The 19930-nt window shown below is 34.3% G+C and overlaps 1 protein-coding gene and 1 pseudogene across 1 annotated transcript in view; one reads left to right on the top strand and one right to left on the bottom strand.

The window, feature by feature from the left end:
- LOC132704695 (uncharacterized) overlaps positions 1 to 19930 on the top strand; it is a 338277-nt gene that overhangs the window by 48825 nt on the left and 269522 nt on the right. The gene's annotated exons all lie outside the window — the stretch shown is intronic.
- Positions 16191 to 19567, bottom strand: LOC132704497 (farnesol dehydrogenase-like; annotated as a pseudogene).

Genomic DNA, 19930 nt, shown 5'->3' with positions numbered 1-19930 from the left:
AATTTGTATTTCATTTTTTACCAAAACAGTTTTTGTTCTTTATAAAATGTGTTAGCCTTCGATTTAAACAAAATCAAATTTCGACGACGTTATAAAAATGTGACGAATAAAATGAAAAGGCCGACTTAAATCGGATCCGTTCGTTTCCAAGTGTCACCCGTATTTTTTTTATAAAAAAAAACCTCGCGGGCGAGACACAAAGGAAAACCTCAAAGTGCTCGGGCGCAAAATGACACGCAAGACTTAAAAGCGATGGAGATTTTATTCAGTCGTTTACCAACATAAGGGCCGTGACTTCCGGTGAAACGGAATTTTCATTTCCCGAGACGAAACGACCGACGGGTCCCGATCTTTGAGTTGCATTTCGAAATCAAAAGAGCGACGCAGTTTTAAGAAAATTAACTTCGATCGTGACCAGAAGTCGAGGACGAAAAAATCTGGTTAACAAAAAACGTCGAGGGAGCTGGAGCAATAGACTTGTCATTATTATTTATTATTATTCTATTGTCTAGAAGGTAATACAATTTTTGCTCTAACAAGAATCTCTTAAAAAGTGGCAGTTAATTTTAACAGAAACACTGCTTTCCCGAAAATTCGATGAAAAGGAAAAAAAATCATCATTAATGAGGCGGGATCTAAGATTTAGAATCCTCTACAGATATCCACTTCAGTTCTAGGTGTAAGATTATTCAGGTATTCTACAAAAAACTCCACATCTTTAAAGAGATTAGTTCTAACCTCCTTTTAATGGGGACTTGCAAATAGTACGTAGAATAGAGTTTCATGTTAGTGAAGATGACAAACCTTAATGAGCTGAGCTAGAATTCTAGTTGTGTGAAGAGACAAATTAGAGTTGAGGGATTTGTTTAAAATAAGTTAGTTAGATGAGTTATACCACACTCAGGTCGCAAGAGGGCTGAAGGAGTAAATTTAGACAATTTTTGGAAGCGTATTGAGGAAGTTAGATTGTTTTCTTTCAAAAATATCAAAATAGCGTAAACCTGAGATATCAATGTTACTAGAAAAATAACTGACAGTGGTACTATTGCAAAACTCTATTAATGCTCTGCAGGAGGTAAGTTTAGATTTATAGAACACAGAGTAGGAGCTGTGAGCCTTGATTTCAGAAGATTTTCATTTTTCCCTAAAAGGCGACGAAGAAGAGATAGGATTAATTTTTCAAGGCTACTATTTACAAACCTTCTGGATTCCTCGTGCGACGGTCGTTGATGAATCGAACTTGCTGACGTTTCGCCAATCACTGCTGGCTTCTGCAGAGCTCAACTGAAACTGGCTCGCATTCTACTCTGCACCTGCTTATATATTGTGTGACGGAGGCGTAGCTAAAGTGGGTTTTATCGAATAAAATTTGATGCCCGGTTTTGTAATTGTGTACCGCAACTGCTGATGAGTTTATTTGTCGTAGTGCTAAGGCGCTTTCATGTTCTTCGAGCCTAGTTGACATTTTTCGTCCGATCTCTGCAATGGACTCTTTCCCGCATTTGCATGGAATACTGCAAACTCCGGAATCTCAAACGGAATTTTGTCTTTGACGGATCGAAGGTGTCGGGAAACTTTTGGACAAGTGGTAAATCTAGTTTTGTTTATGCTCTTTTGAATATAAGAAAGGAAAACAGTGGCATGTGTGGGGCTGCTTTCAGACTCATTGTCTTTGGAAGGTTGTGGTGAAGAATTTTTTCTGATGGAACGCTTAAAATCTCTAATGTTTTAATTCTGGGATCAGTGATTCGAGTTCAGATAGTTACGGCTTACGGATTAGTACGGCTCTGTAAACAAGAGAGTTGATAACTGATTATTTTTGGGCCTGACGTTGATGTGACAATGCATTATGGAATCGGTCTGTGTGCTGTCTGTTTCTGTAAATAGAATGAATTGTTAAGAATATCTAAGAATGAGAGATTATTATTAGTTTCACCATTGAATTAGAAACTAATAATAAACTCCCATTCTTCGATATTCGATATAAAAAATCAGACCTAACATTGGTCATTCTGTTTGCAGAAAACCTACGCACACAGACCGATTCCTGAATGCATTGTAACATCACTATCACTTTTCCGGAAGATTTGGACCACCGAGCATAAAGCAAATAATTTTGCAATATTAACTACTAAAGACTACGTGAATGTGTTTTTCAAGACTTTTAGCTTGCATCTAGTGTCAATCACCGAGTATAACGAGATCGTCAGCATAAAGCACAATGACAAGTTCATTGGTGGCAGACCACGCGTCCCGTGTGGCTTAAGAAGCCAAGAATGTCTGCCAGAAACAGCAATATTCTTCTTCGGTCATGTATGTTTTTTTTAAAAGAATTGGATAAAATAATTATGCCCTGATTGTTTTAAGAGTCACAATGACTGTGGAGATGATGCAAAGAGCTTATTTACAAATCTTCTGGATTTCTCCTGCGTCGGTTGTCATGTGCAAATCCTGTCTTCAATCCGTCCTCTTCTCCTACCCAATCATCTGACTGCAATACGGAATTGTGTTAAACATTCGAATTCAGTTTCTCTCCAAATAAGCTGGTTCGTAAACTTTTCACCTATTTCACTAGTACTCCTCACACAAATTCAAAACCTTAATTTAATTGAGGTTGGTTTTCCATTATAAGATCCAGTAACATTGCTCGTAACTGTTGCCACTAAGACTTGAGAGACTCAGAAAACACAACTTGGATAGTCTGTTGGCAGGCATGTCTATCAGTTTCAACAGACAGGATAAGGCCCATTTTAAAAAGAGTAGGGAAAATTTAAGAGAATTGGTTTAAAGAAGTGCTAAGTAGTCTGGTGTGCTTTTTGAAAGACAAAGAAATGAGATCAAAAAATGAACCTGTATCTTTTCTACAAAACTCATCATGTCTTAACCCCTAGAATCTATGATAAACGTCGGTGAATGTAAAACAAGGTTATAATACTGTTAGCTACTACAGACATGTGTTTTAATCAGTAGGTTCACAGCATAGCACAGTCATTTTTTTGTAGCGCGTTGATGTAGCTCTAGATTTGAACGTTTTGATCATCAGCAAGAGCTTTGAATAATGAAGTAAAAGAATGTCGTTTGTTGTTTACCGAAGGCACTAACCAATATTATTAGGTTGGATATTGCTAGTATTCGTAACGTGAATAGGAGGATGAAGTATTGAGCGCTGTAACTCCAGAAATATGGAATAAAACTGCAACAGGCATCCTGGAGAAGAGATGCCTCGTGGTATGATAGTGACTCTGTGTCATCTTACGATCAACTTTTTTTTGTACTTAACTGTTTTGTAATTCTTCGCGCGCTCATGAGTCCTTACTTTGCTTAACATCAGTTATGGCATCCATAAAAAAAATAGCATTTCAACCCGATCTAAGAAAAATAATTGTTATGGTAACGGCTATTCCAGGTTCTCATCGTTCGTTAAGATTTTTCTTTGTCTCTGTAGCACAATAATGATTATTTTTCCGTTATTTTCTCTTTCTTCCCGCCTTTCGTGTCTATTCTGGCGGTTATTTATACCATAACTCACAGTCTTGGGGGAGATGAAGAATGCCAACACTCTCATATTGGCGCCGTAAAAATAACTGAAATATGGCTTGATCAATATTATCGTTCCAATTTCTCGAGTCTTTATATGCACGTAGTACAGCAACATGGTATGCTATTATTTTTTACTTCAGAGAAAAAATATATAAATAAAATATAAAATTTAGGTGCATTGGTTTAATGTTATAAGTTAATAATATTCCTACAACTTATTAATATATAAATATGTACAATTTTTTAAAGAGAGTATATTTTGAAATGTACCTTAATTTTTATTAGTGAGAGTATGTAAAAATAATGATTTACTTGTGCAGTAAGTAAAAAGGTTCTAGCATACAAGACATAAGTATTTTATATTGCTTATATCGTCAATTAAAATTGAGTAACAGAGTGAAACACTGAGCCCAAGTTTAAAAGTAAAACTGATACTAATTTTTATATGACTTCTTAAACAACAAAAATTGCATTATGCATATTTGAAAAATAAATAAATAAAATCTAAAGCTAACACTAATATTAGTAGAGAATACGTTGGTGAGAATTAAATGTTTTTGTTGAAAGATGTACTTGCGGTGGTTGTTGGAATGACTTTCCGGTCATTTGAAAGTATTTTCTATACAGGATGTAAATTGCCCGCACCTCGCGCGGAAATATCCTATATCGTCGAAAAAACGTTTTTTTTCTTATAGCATATTATACTATTGTGCAAATAAGTACTTCCCTTTCTTTATTTTTGAAATTGAGTCTTAAAGGCTAAGAGTAAATTTTTTTTTCTAAACGATGAAGGCATAAATATTGGCGGTTTCTATTGTTTGAAACTTAGGTAATTACTGTGCAAAAATGCCCTATAGTAAAACGAAAGTCTGCAATATTCCATATAGCACGGAATGATCAATCATTACTGAATATAAATAGCGTATCAATATTTTTAATCACTGCAATACAGGAATAAGCCTAAAGGTGTGAAGATCAACCACTATTATTCCAAACGGGTCAATTTGAACTTCTCATTTATAATATTTTCGTTTATACAGGGTGACTCGTCTCGCCATGAAAATTACGAACTTTTTTTTCAAATGGAACAGCTTGTATATTAATACTGATTTAAAAAGTTGAGTTTAATGATTCATCTTCATTACTTGCCCGATATTTAATCCGATTTATCTAAGGCATTTCGCCAATCGTAATGTTGGCTTGGTTTGAGACTGGATCGCGTTCGTAAACTCGAAAACTCTTTATTTAACAGGTTAGTTTCAACTTTGTCCTTTATAATCTGATATAATTTTATTGTCTGGGTTATAGCATGGTTGCTCTGGTAGGTATGGATCGTAGGTGATAGTTTTATGGCTCTTGAAACAAGAGCACCGATGATTTTTGGGCAGGATGGTGATATGACAATCCATTAAGGAATCGGTCTGTGTGCGTGGGTTTTCTGTGAACAGGATGACTCAATATTTATATACAACCGACTCAGGAGGAATCCAGAAGATTTGTAAATTGTATTACAGTATTTTCTTTGAAAAAAATGGTTATTTCAGTCTTGTTTCAAATTACTCTTATCATTTACATGTATTATGCTATGTCTAAATAGACCATTCAAAAACGAACTTCAAGATATATAATATGAGGGAGTCTACAAATCACCGTTTCTGAATTATTGGTGATCATCTTCAGTACGAGGATTATTATCCAAATAAAATTGGCTCAACAATATACACTTAAAATATATGCAGCGAAATATATAACATCCTGTAGAATTGAAGAACATTTAAAACATGCAGCGTCAATTTTCCAATAGTTATGAAATCTGATAACAATAATTGTTTTTATACTATTAAATAATTTTGACTTTCCTATATTACAAAAAGAAAGGACGTCGTCAGATGCAGTCAGTGCAGAAAAGCAACTAGATATTAGATATATTGTATTGAAGGCGGTCCTAAAATATAAGTAATAATTTATCATAGAAAACTATTTAAGTACACGGTATAAGTAATGAATTGGTCAACACGGTAAATACCCTTGCCCCAAGGAGCGCGGGTCAAACTCCATATTTTTTATGGAGTTATAGTAACAGTAAGACTTCAAAATTCTTAAATAAAAATGCAAGTTTTGCAAAACAAATAAAAGCCAAGTTTTATTTAATGCGTTAAGAGAATTTGAAACAATATTGAAATACCTTAGATAAATCAGTTTATATATCGGTCCAATAATGAAGATGAACTGTTTACAAAACTTTGGATTCCTCTTGCATTGGTTGTTGTTGAATCGAACTTGCACACGTTTCGCCAAACATTACGTTGGATTCTTCAAAGCGTAACTGAAATTAGCAGGTAAACGCTGCACTAATGGTAGAAGAAAGATTCTAGGGAATTGTTGACTACTGCGGTGCGTTTCCAGAACAATTATTCGTTTCGCTTGCTATAAACATCTAATCGGGCACGCTCTATTTCGTGGTTAATGTTTTGAATCCACCCGATGTATTTTCGAACTCGTAAATGTAAATTCTGTCGTCCAAATTAACATGTCGGAGAACCTTTATTTGTACATGGCGAGAATACATAGATGCGTAATTAGAAGGGCACTATAATCCTACTGGTGGAGTCTGCGAACGCAAACCGTGCGGAAGAAGAAATAATTAATTCAGCGCACGGACTGCCTTTTGAATGTTGGGTTAATTTATTCAGCTATGGGACTCTCGATCGATTAAAGACCTTTTAAAAATCATCGTCAAGTGCGAAGTTGCTAAGAACCATTTTAGAAAAGTAAAAGAAAATTAATTTCTTGAAAGCACTTACGGTACACATAAATTGCATTTCGATTTGGATATTCGCAAGAAACAAAATTGAATAATTAATAATATATACTGTTTGAGGTGACATAAGAAAGGCATTCTTAAAAATTGAATAGGGAGTTGTGACTCTTTGGCATCGCGCTATTTAACTGAATCACTTCTGACTGCGGTAGATCTTTTCAGGCTAACCCTATCTCATGAAGTAGACGTTGCACATATATGGAAACCGACACGGCCCTCTACTCATTATATCCTCTAAGGAATCAATAGGCAAAAAGTCTGGTGAACTTGAGGGCCCCAGAAGAAGAAGAAGACGAAAAAGAGAAGTAACTGCAGAGGTTGGGCATTATCCTGTTGAAAAATTTGATTTTACAGTTGCTGAAGATATTTCATGCATGTTTCACTCAAAAACCATAACACCCCAGTACCACGTTCCATGGAAAAATATATGTGGACGATGTATCATTCTGTTTCCAAGTTCTCAAAAACACATTCTAGTCTCTCCTTGGACTACAAGGACTACAAGTTGGTAAGGGGAACAGGAGGTGCGGGGTGACGCGTCGATTGGCGACTCCGGATGAAATCTTGTCGTGTTTACATTTAGAAAAGTCGATTTTGCTCAGCTCGTGACATTTCGTTAGATTTCAACTATTAGATATGCCTGAAATGCGATGTGCACTGGCAGTTTGCTGCAAGTGCATATTATATATTTTTATTTTTAATATTTTTATTATAACAACTGGCAACAAAATTATATATATTTTATTTCAAAGCCCAATCATTTAAAGTGACATCACCCCCTAGTAGTTGAGGGACTGAGGTGAGAGGAAGCGTAAAGCAACCTATTGTATTGTGTTTATGGATCTTGGGACTCCGATCGCACCTCAGTTCACCAAATTCACTCAATTGAGGATACACGTCTTTTTACAGGAGCCAGTCTATATTTTAAATATCACACAGGCAATCAAACTAGGCAAAATAATATAAATATATACTGGACGTTTCAATTTCTACGGCACACTGCACGTGCTGTGTTCAATGAATTTATATATGCATAAACATGGATTTGTAGTTTAAATACAAGTTGGCGGATGGCAGATAAAGAAATGACTAATTTATATCCGGCTTAATGACTGCATTCAGTCATATTTCATACAATATTATCCGATTATTATTAACGAAGCAAACGTGCCCCAACAACAATTCGAGTTGGATTCATTCGAAGGCCATTAATATTAAACTCGAGCGGCCTCGCAAACAGATTTCGTGTAGCGCCGTTGTTTCTTTCTCGTTAAGTGATTATACGGAATTATGTTTTTGAGTTTCAGACGGTACGTTTTAATAATGTCTATAGACATGCAATATATTAAAATCATTTTGTATTAAAGTAGTTCTTCGGACTTAAGTTTCTCTTCTTTTCGACTGCTTAAAGGGCGACAATGATCTATCCGAGAAAAATTCCTTCCATGGGAAATCACCAATGGATTAACAGCCGGCCAAGGAAAGTTTTTCTAAACTTAAAAGAAAATGAAACAACCAAACTCGTTTTCTCTCAAAAATCAATAACAAAAACAAAAAATGAAAATAGGGATTTGCTGGTTTTAACTAAAATCATCAGGAGCCTTAAAAGAATAAAGTAATAGGATCTCCCTTGTCCTTGCAGTATTGGTCCCCTGAACTGGTGACAAGAGGCTTATGCCTAAGAAAATTTTCCAAGCAACATAAAACCCTCACTTTTTCTTTGAAGAATAATCAATTTGAATTGCCTTTTAGAAATAACAATAATCTGAAATACGTAAATTGCGAGTTATTTCCGAGGCTACCTCTAGTACTAGAGGAATAACTTCTTTCGGTCAAAGAAATGTGGAGATAGATGATTGCCAATTAAACGTGGGTCAAAATGTAACTAAACATTATAAGTTACGTTACTAAAATGGAAAGAAATAGAAAAATAAAATAAAGGTTGGTCGGGGTTGAACAAGATGGTGTGGTGTTTCTGGAAAGGACTGGAATTACACTGTGGGAAGAATACTGGGATTTTGTTCTTAGTTGTCACATACTGCTGTCGCCGTGGCAAGAAATATCTTATATCTATCTCTCTATATGTAATATCTTGAAGAGGAGAAATGTAACCAGGAATGAACTGTACCAACTTTAAGACACGGGAGTCCCAAAATAAGTAGCTTTTTTAATGTCAAGAATTCACTGAACTTACGTTAGTTAAAAATTTATGTGAAAGTGTGGTCAAGAAAATCATATCCCAAGTACAGGCCTCTCAAGATATTCTGTGTCATAAATACTAATATTCCAAGTGAACAGAACGAATTTTCCTCGAGATGTTTCTTCAACAATTGTTTTTGGTTTTGTACTTTTTCTGGACGGGCGTATATTAAGATTGGGACTAGAGATTTCACATTTCTATAGTTACTTGATAAACCTTTGTGTGATGTGACGGAATGTGATAATTTATGGTGTGCTTCGTAATACGAGAGAGCTATAAATTATTATTGACATCTAAAGCTTAGTGGTCTTGACCATATTCCATAGGCATAGGTGTAGTATTGTATTGATTGATCGTCAATGGAACTGAGTGGCAGATAGACAAGCAGGTTGATGTATTTGTGTCTTAGTATATTAAAATTACAATTATAACTACTGTCGTCAAAGTTCGTTCTTGAAAATGATGATGAAATACTGAATTTATTGCTGAGAAATGGATTTGGAGATCAGATTACTAGAGAAAAGTACAGGAAAAAAAGAAACTGTAATAAATGAGGATGAAGAAGAATCATACGCTCATTTTACTCCTAACTTGGATAAAATGGTTTCTGAAATGAAAAAGGATGATTTCTTTTCACCTATAGATAAGAAGAAATTGTCAAAAACTTTGAAGGAAGTGAATTTTCGTTATGAAAAAATCTCTGGGATATTTACCTGAAAAAGCAATGATTTTCGTTTTGCTTGTTATCTGATGTATTCATCAAATTTTGTTTGCACCTCTCTATAATTATAATTATGCACTAATGCGAGATTTATCCGAAACTATCATTGCAATTTATCTAAATTTTAGGCTCTAACCTTTAAGTTTTCCATTTTGTTTAATAATCCCCGTCATTGAAAATTTGAATTTCATTACTCTCGCATATTAAAAGATGAAATATAGGTCAGAATAGGAAAAAATAATAAAGAAAAAAATAATGGAAAGAAAGGAAAGCAAAGAAGAAGGACGGAAAATTTGATAATTAACAGCAAAAACATGCATGTGAAGGTTAGTTTTCGTTAAATTCAAAATATTTTTTGATTGATATTGCCAGCAACCTTTCTTGCTCGAGTACCCAAAGTTTTCCAAACTTCCAGCACTAATTACTTCACGCCACCACGAATGAATGCACCGGTACAAAGCACCAAAAGCAAACAACAAAATGTAGTTATATAGTAGATCCGACATATTCGTAGTGGAAAAAATACGGCTCTTTTTCGGGACAATGGAAAATAATGCAACCGCTCGAAAAATGCAAATCTTTGACGACAGGCTGGATATACATACACCGATTGGATTACGTCATAAATTGCATAGCTCGAATCGCGGCATCGCTTGATTTTTTATTACGAAGGACGCGAACATTCCAGGCTAGAACGATTTTTGCGGGGCTGTCGGAAATCATCCCCGGGTTAATAAAAACCGGCGGGTCGGAAGAGGAAAAGTTTAGTTACTAAAAGTCTAAAAGATTGATGACTTGGATAATATGAGGTATCTTTAATATATATGGATGAAGGTCTTTTATGGGGCATTATTACTATTCGCTCTCTTGCACGCCAAATATAATAGGTCTGTCTGATGAAACTTACCTTTGTTTTCACCAACAAATTTAAAAAGGCAATAAAATATGTGTTCCATTTAAAATTCCAAAGTTGATGTCAATATCGAAGAGTACTCGGCATCTGTTCACATTGTCAAGTGCTTTCTCAAAGTTTAAAAAGCTTATAAGTGTCTCTTTTTGTTGTATTCTCAGTTGTATTTTTTATGACTTGTTATATTGTGAATATTCCATATATTTTCGATCTACATTTTCTGAAACCCATTTTTTCTATAAGTTTTTCTGTTATGATTTTCAGATTATTTGGTATCCTGATATAAATTTCATAAGCGGTGTTGATTAGGTTAGTCATATAATATACATGTACAGTAGCTCGTCTTTTAAATAATATTATTTATTACAAATCAATCTACTTTCATATTATTCTTACTTCTATATAAGTTTTATTTATTTGAACTTACCTAATAATTAATTGCGCAGTTATCTTTATAGACATTATATTATAATCTAAAAGTGAAGAATAATCTAAAAATTCTCTCAAATAGAAAGAATTTTTGTAATTAACATTTCTAGATAATTATTACAGGTTTTGAGGTCACCTTATGTGAGACAGCCTGTACCCAGTTCCACAGCCTCGGAGAGTTTCTTTGAAAACATAACATCATCCATCATCATCATACCTACCGAAAACGTGCTTTCTCTTCCCACCCGTGATTAAAATAACGGAAACGCTCGAACTGGCTCTAAACACAATGAATGTTTCTGCGTCACTTGGTATTTTATGAATATGGGAGCCAAAACTTATCTTAAAAGACTAAAAACAGAAAAAGGAAAATAATATTTCTTATCGTTCTGAACAAATATCTTTATGAGCACAATTTGATTCTATATACTTGGTGATCATTTATAATGTTTCCCCCTTTAAATTTTATATCTCACGTTTGGGAAAAAAGCGCCAGATACAAAAGTTGTTCGAAAAATAGTAAACCATCACTCACTACATTTTTTAACGGAACATCCTGTATACTATATCTTTCAAAGAAACTTCCACAGGCCACTGTAATACTTTTTACAAAACTTCTGGATTCCTCCTGCGTCGGTTTTCGTTCGAAGTTGCTGACGTTTCGCCAATCATCCTGTTGGCTTCTTCAGAGCTTATATATTGTTGGCGGGGGGCGGCGCTAAATGAGGGGCATAAACACCGTCTCGGATGACTGATTCACATATTGGTAACAGGTAGAGACCTGAGTCGCGGTTAAGATTGTTAGGTTTTTTTATAGATTTCTATACACTCTCGGATTTTTCGTTGGTAGAAGAATTGATTACATGCAGGAATTTTAGTTTTATCGAATAAAATGTTATGTCCGGTTTTGTGATTGTGTTTAACAAGAGCTGATGAGTTTATTCTTTTATTCATTGTTCGACCGGTCTCTCGAATATATTCTCTGCCGCATATGCATGCAATGCTGTAAACTCCCGGCATTTCAAATGAAGATGCCAGGAGTTTACGAAACACGGTGTTTATGCCAATTATTTAGCTCCGCCCCCTTACAAAACTTCTGGATTTTTGCTGAAGAAGAACAGGATGATTGGCGAAACGTCAGCAAGTTCGACTCAGCAAAAATCGACGCAGGAGGAATCCAGAAGTTTTGTGAAAAATGATAAACTCTTCTTTCGTGCTTTCCAATATTTTTCATATGAAAATATTACCTTTACATCACTATCTTAATACCTTTACAATGCTCTCTTTTTTCTGACTAGGCTGGATGCTTCGTGTTTAATTACACCTAGTTCCCTTTAAGGCAATTTAGGCCTCGTATTTGCTTTTAAAAGCGTTTCCAAAATTAATTCTTTTTCTCTTGCATAATAAAAAGGAGTTTTGCTAAATGTGTAACTGGTAACTGTCATTGTCAGTTATAAACAAATATATTTTTTTTACGAAATTTCATTAAGAAAAAATGAAATATCAGTTTCTGGGTTTACAAAATGTTTTAACAAAACTGATAAAAAGTAAAAATATTTGTTGAGGCCTGTGATTTCTGAAAATATTTTTTATTTTTGCCATGCTGTTATAACTATAAGGTTTTCTGTACTTTAAGCAAAATTGAGTTCTACCAGTTAAAAAAATATAAATATATAATTTGTTTAAAAACATGAATATTTCAAAAGAAATTACTACTTCTTAAAACTGCTAAGTAATATGAATTTTGCTTTACATTTACCCGTACATGGGGTGGTGTGGATACTGCGTCAACGAGTGCTTGTGTCAAGTGCGTGTCCAAAGCTGGTTTGAAAAATTTTTGTATCTACTACTACAAGACTAATATTCTAAGGACAAACAATAATTGTACCGTTTAGCTAATACAGTGTCTTTTCTTCAACCAACTGTTTCATTTTAAATTTGTTCAGTATAAATACGTAGTACTAACCGTTATTTTGACTTTAAGATTCTGACTGTTTATCTCATGTCTCCAGGTTTCTGCTAATGCCCTAACGGCAGATTTGCTGGCGGGATAAACGTTGATAACTGGATCGAAAATATGTTTTTCTACTCCCGTCTGTAAAATACCTAATTACCCACCGATCTAGCGTGCGGGAAGCGTCACTTTACCACGTCAGATTCGTTTCCCATGAATCCGAGCCGATTCGGACATTTCCGGGATTTTACCGCACGAGTTTGGGAGCAATCAGATGTTTTCGGAGATATTTCCCACGCTTTGGATTTTGACGTTTGTCAATTCTGACAGTCATGTCAGTGAATGTATTCGTGTTTTGCGAAAATGTACCCAAATACGGTCGTAGAAAAAGTATAGTATGCAACACATTCGGTAAACTTTTTAACTCACTCGTTTATTAAACACTCGCTCCGCTCGTGTAAAATAAACTCGTGAGTCAAATGCCGTTTACCGCACTTGTTGCATAATATACTATTTTGGCCTGCAAGACTATTGATGTGCAGTACGTGACCCTCAATGTTGTTAGTTTTCATGTTTTTAATCGCCTCTCTCGAAGTTTTTAATGAATGAAAATAATGTAACAGCTGTTTTGCTATAGGTAGTTTTAATAATAATTATAGAGATGGACAGATAATTGAGATATTGATTATTCTCAGACCAAGTATTTTACCCAAGCTTTCTTTCCTTTCTCATTTCAGAGATTATTTGGTCCGATGTAGATTTCTTTTTTTAAATTGTAATTAATTGTTCCTTCTCATTTATTACAGTTTTTCTTCCTTTACTTAATTTTCTTCTTTCTGTCTGGTGACCTGACAGGACCGCGTTGATCCTCGCGCCCAAGTGGGTATATTATTGACTGTCTAATTACAGTCATATTTGAACACATTAAGTGTTTTTACAATTTTGCATTTTTAGAAAGCGCATTTTTACTATTCCGTTTCTCAGCAATAAATTCAGAAACACTATCCATTTTCTAGGACGAATTTTGGCAATAACGGCCGGAAAGTAACTATAATTCTAATTTTAAACACTATGGCGAAGGTTAGTCAAATAAGTGTAAACGCCTTAACGCATTGCCCTAAAATCTCTAAAATCTAATCCGGACATGGTAATCCTAAAAGCAGATAAACGAAATGGTCATGGAAGTCATGAACACAAACGAATATCAGGAAAAGATTTAATATATTCTTAAAGATCGTCAAGCTAAAAATGGTCCTACGTCATCTATGGAACGTAACCTTAAATCTATTATTAAGGCTTCTTCTTACTGACTCTAAAATTCCTCGTCTCTATGGACGAGGAATTTTAGGATTACCCCTTCGACTTGTTGTCAGCATTGGTTCTCCAACATACTATCCAGCAAAACATCTAGCTTCTTTATTGAAACCTTTTACTGGGAAAACCGATAGTTTCGTACTTAATTCCTAAATATTCTGGTTAGTTTCGACGTAGAATCAATATTTACCAAAGTCCCTATTCCCGAAACTCTCAACATAATTTCAAATCTATTAAAATCCTAGAATCTATTACCAAACCTTCTCACCTTAATTGAAAGATGCTTGTTTGCAACATATTTCAACGGTAAAGTTTTTGAGTAAATGTCAGGATATGGGTTCTCCATTATCACCAGTCATCTCGAATATTTATGGAAGCCTTTGAAAAGAAAGCTCTTGACACCCCATCTAAAACTCAAATTATGGAGAATTATGGAGGTCGATGATACTGTTATTTGGCCTCATGGTCAAGAATCCCCAGTACATTTTCTTAGACATTTAAAGTTTATACATCCTAACATACGTTTTACTCCATACTCCAGGTATTGTTTTTAAATAAATTATTTATACGCAACAAGTTATTTTCATAATTTCTTATTTGGGGAATATTACTCCTCTTCTAATATTTCAAGAGCAATTAAAAGAAACCGAAAATGGGTTAGTTCAAAACAAGTTCAAAACTTCAAACTGGTAAAATTGTTTCACAATCATGAATAAAAATAATTTTGTCACGATGTTTCTCATCCTTAGTACATTAACTTACGCAGCAAACATTGTCAATTTGTTTTAAAGATTGATAAAGTGTACCTAGAGATAGCCTTATACTCGAACATGTATGTGAAAGCTATTTAGAAAAGTTTTGGATTCCTCCTGGTTCGATTTTTGATGTATCGTGCTTGCTGACGTTTCGCCAATCGTCATTTAGAAACTAATAATAATCTCCCATTCTTAGGTATTCTTAACATTGGGTCATTCTGTTTTCAGAAAATCTACACACACAGACCTATACCTGAATCGTCGGTTCTCTTGTTTATAGAGCGATAAAACTGCATCAACCTTCCAAAGGTAATGAGCCCGAAAACAACCTCAGACTTGCCACTGTTGTCCTTCCTTAAATTCCAAGCAACACTGACCACATATCAAAACTTCTTAAGAAATTTAACTTCAAAAACCATATTTACTACTTGTCCAAAAATCTTTCAACATCTTCGATGCGTCAAAGACAAAATTCCGTTTGAGATACCAGGATTTTACAGCATTCCATGCACATGCGGCAAAGAATACATTGGAGAGACCGGACGAAAATATCAACTAGACCTAAAGACAATGAAAGAGCCTTAAGACTGCAACAAATGAACTCATCAACACAACAACAACCGATGCGAGAGCAATCCGGAAGGTTTCTAAATATTACCGTATTATTTCGTAAAAACGGTGTTTGGGGAGCTCTACAACACTTGTAATTATGTATTTATAGCTCCCTCGAATCAAGAAACAGAGCATGGTCAATTTTAGAATTAATACAAAGTGCGTTATTCTTTTGGGCCAATAATGTGGTTATAAATACATTAATTAATTAATGTACTTAGCAAACGAGTAACGGTTTTTAGAATTTTTATTCAATAACAACAAATATAACCAGCAAAAATCTCAAAAACGTTTTAGCATGAATATAGCAAAGGTGCGAATAATTGACAATTATATGCCCCCAGCAGTAAACCGAATGAATTTCTGGTATAATCTCACAATTTCTAATATATTTTTAATGGTACATATAGCATGTTTTTTAAAAGACCCATGACTGACAAACTTCAGACTAGCATCAGGTTTTCATTGAAAACTTCCGAAGTCTGCGAAACTGGTAACTAAAGTACTTCAAAAGATCGAAGTGGCTCGGGACATGTTATATCAGTGCATATTTGGGTACTTTACAGTAGAAAAAAAAATCTAATTTAATATCTTCTATTTAACAGTTGCAATTGTCAAAATTGAACTCAAGCATAATATATTGTTTCATATTCTTCCGGATATTCGAAAAAGCTTTCATGTCCAAAATGTATACTTATTTTATATTTATTTTTGTTTTTTTTTATATACAGCGCAAAAATTAATTAATATGTCTGAGAATTACCGAGGTTCAATTTGTAATTTGATATGTTTTTTGGCAAATTTTCGTCTTGTATATACATGTTCAAAAATATTGCCGCTTCACTCTGAGCTTGAACATCTTTTGTTGCTCCCTTTACTACAGTTCAATTAATTGGGGCGATATCAGAGTAAAACAACTGGCGAGTAGCTAATAATAATATATGTATTAAATAACGTTATGGTAAAATGATTGTTACTATTTCTTACTCTTACTTATATACGTCTGCCCAAAGATATTGAATATAAAAATATCATCAGCCTATTTGCTATACTCTCTCTAAAGTTCAGTGAAATAATTATTAGTAATTATGAATATTAAAATAAAGGCGATGACACTTGGTAATAGCAGTTCTGGAGTTTTATGTTGCTTTCAAAACTTCTCCCCTACTGGTTGGACTGTTAACTCGGAAACCTAAAAATATATACAAAACGCTTATATACAGAATGAGTGAGTTGTGACATTTTTATCTTAAAAGAATTTCAGATTTTCTCTTTTTTTTTCAAAATTTTTGGATAGAATGAAAGGTTTTTTTTCGATTGCCAGTTTATAAAAATTCCACCCATGAAGCTCACCTGGACATGTGGAGGTGTCTATAGAGCATATACAACAGCATCAAGCAATATCTTTAGATCTGAGTACATTTTTGAAATCAAAGACGCTTAAATCTAAGGCGTCTCCAAAACTCTCAGAACTTCCATTATCTACCAGTCCAGGACTAACACTCTATAAGCAATTAAGATTTTTTTTTAGTCCTAGTTTTAAACCTAGACTTTTTTTTTAATTAAATAAGTTCAGTGTTATCAAATAAATATGTGATGTAACAATTGTTTATATATATTTGGTACTAACCGTTATTTTAATTTTAAGATTCTGACTGTTTATCTCGTGTCTCAATGTCTCCGCTAGTGCAGTAACGGCAAATTTGCCAGCGGGATAAACGTTCGCAATAGGAATGAATACGACTCTTTAACCTGTGATACTGTTCATGTGAATTATATGACCATCAATGTTGTTAGCTTTCATGTCTTTAATCGTTTCCCTTATTGCAATGCAAAGACCAAGAACGTTCGTATCTGAAAGAAAGATTAATTCGAACTTGTTACAAATGGTCAGTACCTTTGTGTCTACAATTCGTTGATAGTTACGGCACCCAATAAAGTTTTCCATTTTTTTTGAATCGCCATCTATCAGAGTAGTGGCCTGCCCTAGGCCGGCGTTGTTCACAAGGATAGATACCGGTCCAAAATTTTCTCTGACCCACGCGAAAGCTTCCAAGATGTCTTCCTCTTTGGTTATGTTACATTTTAAAGCGTACAATTTTCCTTTCTCAGCTGATAATTTTTTAGACAGCTCTTCAGTGCGCTCTTTTCTACGGGCAAACCCAGCAACCTAAAAAAGTAAAAAAGCAACCTATTGAAAATGTAGATCCGTATTTAACAACAATATCTCGTTTCTCAAGATATTTTTCACTTACTATAAGTCCATTTTTTACTAATTATCTTGCTATCGCATATCCAATTCCTGCGCTGGTTCCTGTCACGACGGCGACCTTGCCTTTACTTGAAATATTTATAATACCCGTTGAAAATCAATAGTAGATAATTGATAGGTTCAGTAGATATCTGTTGATGACAACGCGATATCTCTTTATTATTTATACACGGTGCGTTATTTAGTCTACATTGCTTGATACATTTAAAAACAAGTTTTTGTATAATCTAAGAACCACTCTTTATTTGCACCAATTAAATTAAAACATTATAGAGCAAAACTTTCACCAGAATCTCTCAATACGGTCATATTCGTCCGCATGTTCATTCGATATTATTGCCAACGAAGGGTCAAACCAGGAGATAAGCCCGAATTTAAAATACAATAAAATTTGGGAAGATTCTATATTAGCATAACTGAGGTCAACCGAATGCAAAATAAGAAAAGAAACAAATAGCGAAGAAAAAATAAAAAGGAGAAACAAGGTATTATTTATAGAAATGGGGCTTAACAGCCTCTCCCTGTCCACGGGGATAGAAAAAGGGGATGACGTTCGGAAATGAATGATACATTTTGTCAAAGGTCCTCACTCTATAACCAACGCAAGGCAGGTTTATTAAATACACTCCTTATATGGGGGTGCCGTCGGTATGAGATGCGACGATTCGGGATTATGGAGTTATATAAAGAGCAGAAAACTATATAAGTACATTCGGTGTACCCGTAAAAGAAAATTTATAAATTCTCCGTAACGAAGATAACGATAACTGTAGGGAAGTTTCTTCGACGAAAGTGCCCCACACCCGAAATGCCTTAAAATATCGATCCAACATAAACTTCTATTCGATTATTTTTTCTTCTTATCAATTATCACATCGTAAAACTTCAAATAACTTCAAACGCAGTATTAATTATTAATTATTTGTTTACTTTTGTATACATGTTCAGATATGTGGCAGTCTCTATGTATACTTCACTGACTGATAAGACTAATATATATTCAAAAGAATTGTTATGGAATTGCTGAGTAACTTAGTAGTACAGGATAAAACATGTCAAGATTATTTTATTCCTTTTCTTGTAACAGTTTTAAACTTGTTTCTGACCACTTATAACTTCATTTTAAATCCTCTTTGTCAAAAGGTCATTCTGATTTTTTAATTTATGGTATGTGGGAGCAATATTCCGTACTTTTATTTTTTTTGGCCAAACACTAGATATTTTTAAAACATATATAAAACAAATTGCAGTTTAATGGTATATTTTTAAAACACGAAAAATATAATGAAAATCAAAAACAATAACTGACGGTATACAATAGATACCCAGGTAAAAAATGCATTAACAATTGCAAATATTGCAACAGGGATTCGGTAATAATTGTTGCCGATTTTTTTATTGCTCTCAAAATTTCTCCCCTACCGGTTGAACTGTAACCTCGGAAAGCTAAAAATATATACAAAACATTCAAATATCGGGTCAGTACTAACTAACTAAACTAACCAAAATATTGATGTTAGATATTTAATGAAATATTCATTTTTTTACCATATTCACTATTTATTTATACTTCATAGCTCTCTGCGTTACATTTACCTGTACATGTGGAGGTGTAGATAGCGCGTAAACAACACTGTCGGCTATATCTTCAGATCGAAGTCTACAGGACAGATCGACACCTTTCTAATATAGTTCTAAAGTAATATTAATCGAGTACGAACAGTTATTTTGATTTTAAGTTTCTGACTGTTTATCTCGTGTCTCAAGGTCTGCGCCAGAGCCGTAACGGCGAATTTGGTAGCGGGGTAAACATTGATAACAGGAGCGAATACAACTTTATGGCCTGTAAGACTGTTAATGTGAATTATGCGACCATCAATGTTGTTAGCTTTCATGTCTTTAATCGCCTCCGTTTTTGCAATGCAAAGACCAAGAACGTTCGTATCTGAAAGAAGGATAATATTAAGATTATTTCAAATAATTAGCACCATTATGTCCATAACCGGATAATAGTTACAGCACCTATTACAGTTTTCCATTTCGTGATATCCCCATCTATCAGAGTAGTGTCCTGCGCTAAACCGGCGTTGTTCACAAGTATAGATGCTGAAGCTGCAACTTGGGAAACCCAGTATGTTGTTATATTTCGTTTACTAACGCGATAGAGTGACTAATTAAAAAAAAGTTACATCGTAAAGGTCAGATAAATTGGAATGATTGTTTTTCGTATTTCACACCTCGAAATGTTCCTAAACTTAGGGTAACACTAATTTGCGAATAATAAAAAGACGAGTTTAGCGAATGTTGTGAAGAAATGTGACAGCGGCTTTGCTTTAGGTGGTTGTAATAATAATTATATAGATATACAGATATTGATTATTCTCAGATCAAGTGTTTTACCC

The sequence above is a fragment of the Cylas formicarius genome, unplaced genomic scaffold (assembly GCF_029955315.1).
Source record: "Cylas formicarius isolate icCylForm1 unplaced genomic scaffold, icCylForm1.1 PGA_scaffold_7__23_contigs__length_41026272, whole genome shotgun sequence".
Classification (NCBI taxonomy): Eukaryota; Metazoa; Arthropoda; class Insecta; order Coleoptera; family Brentidae; genus Cylas; species Cylas formicarius.
The sequence above is the reverse complement of the archived record's forward strand: the minus strand, read 5'-3'. Positions and strand labels throughout refer to the sequence as shown.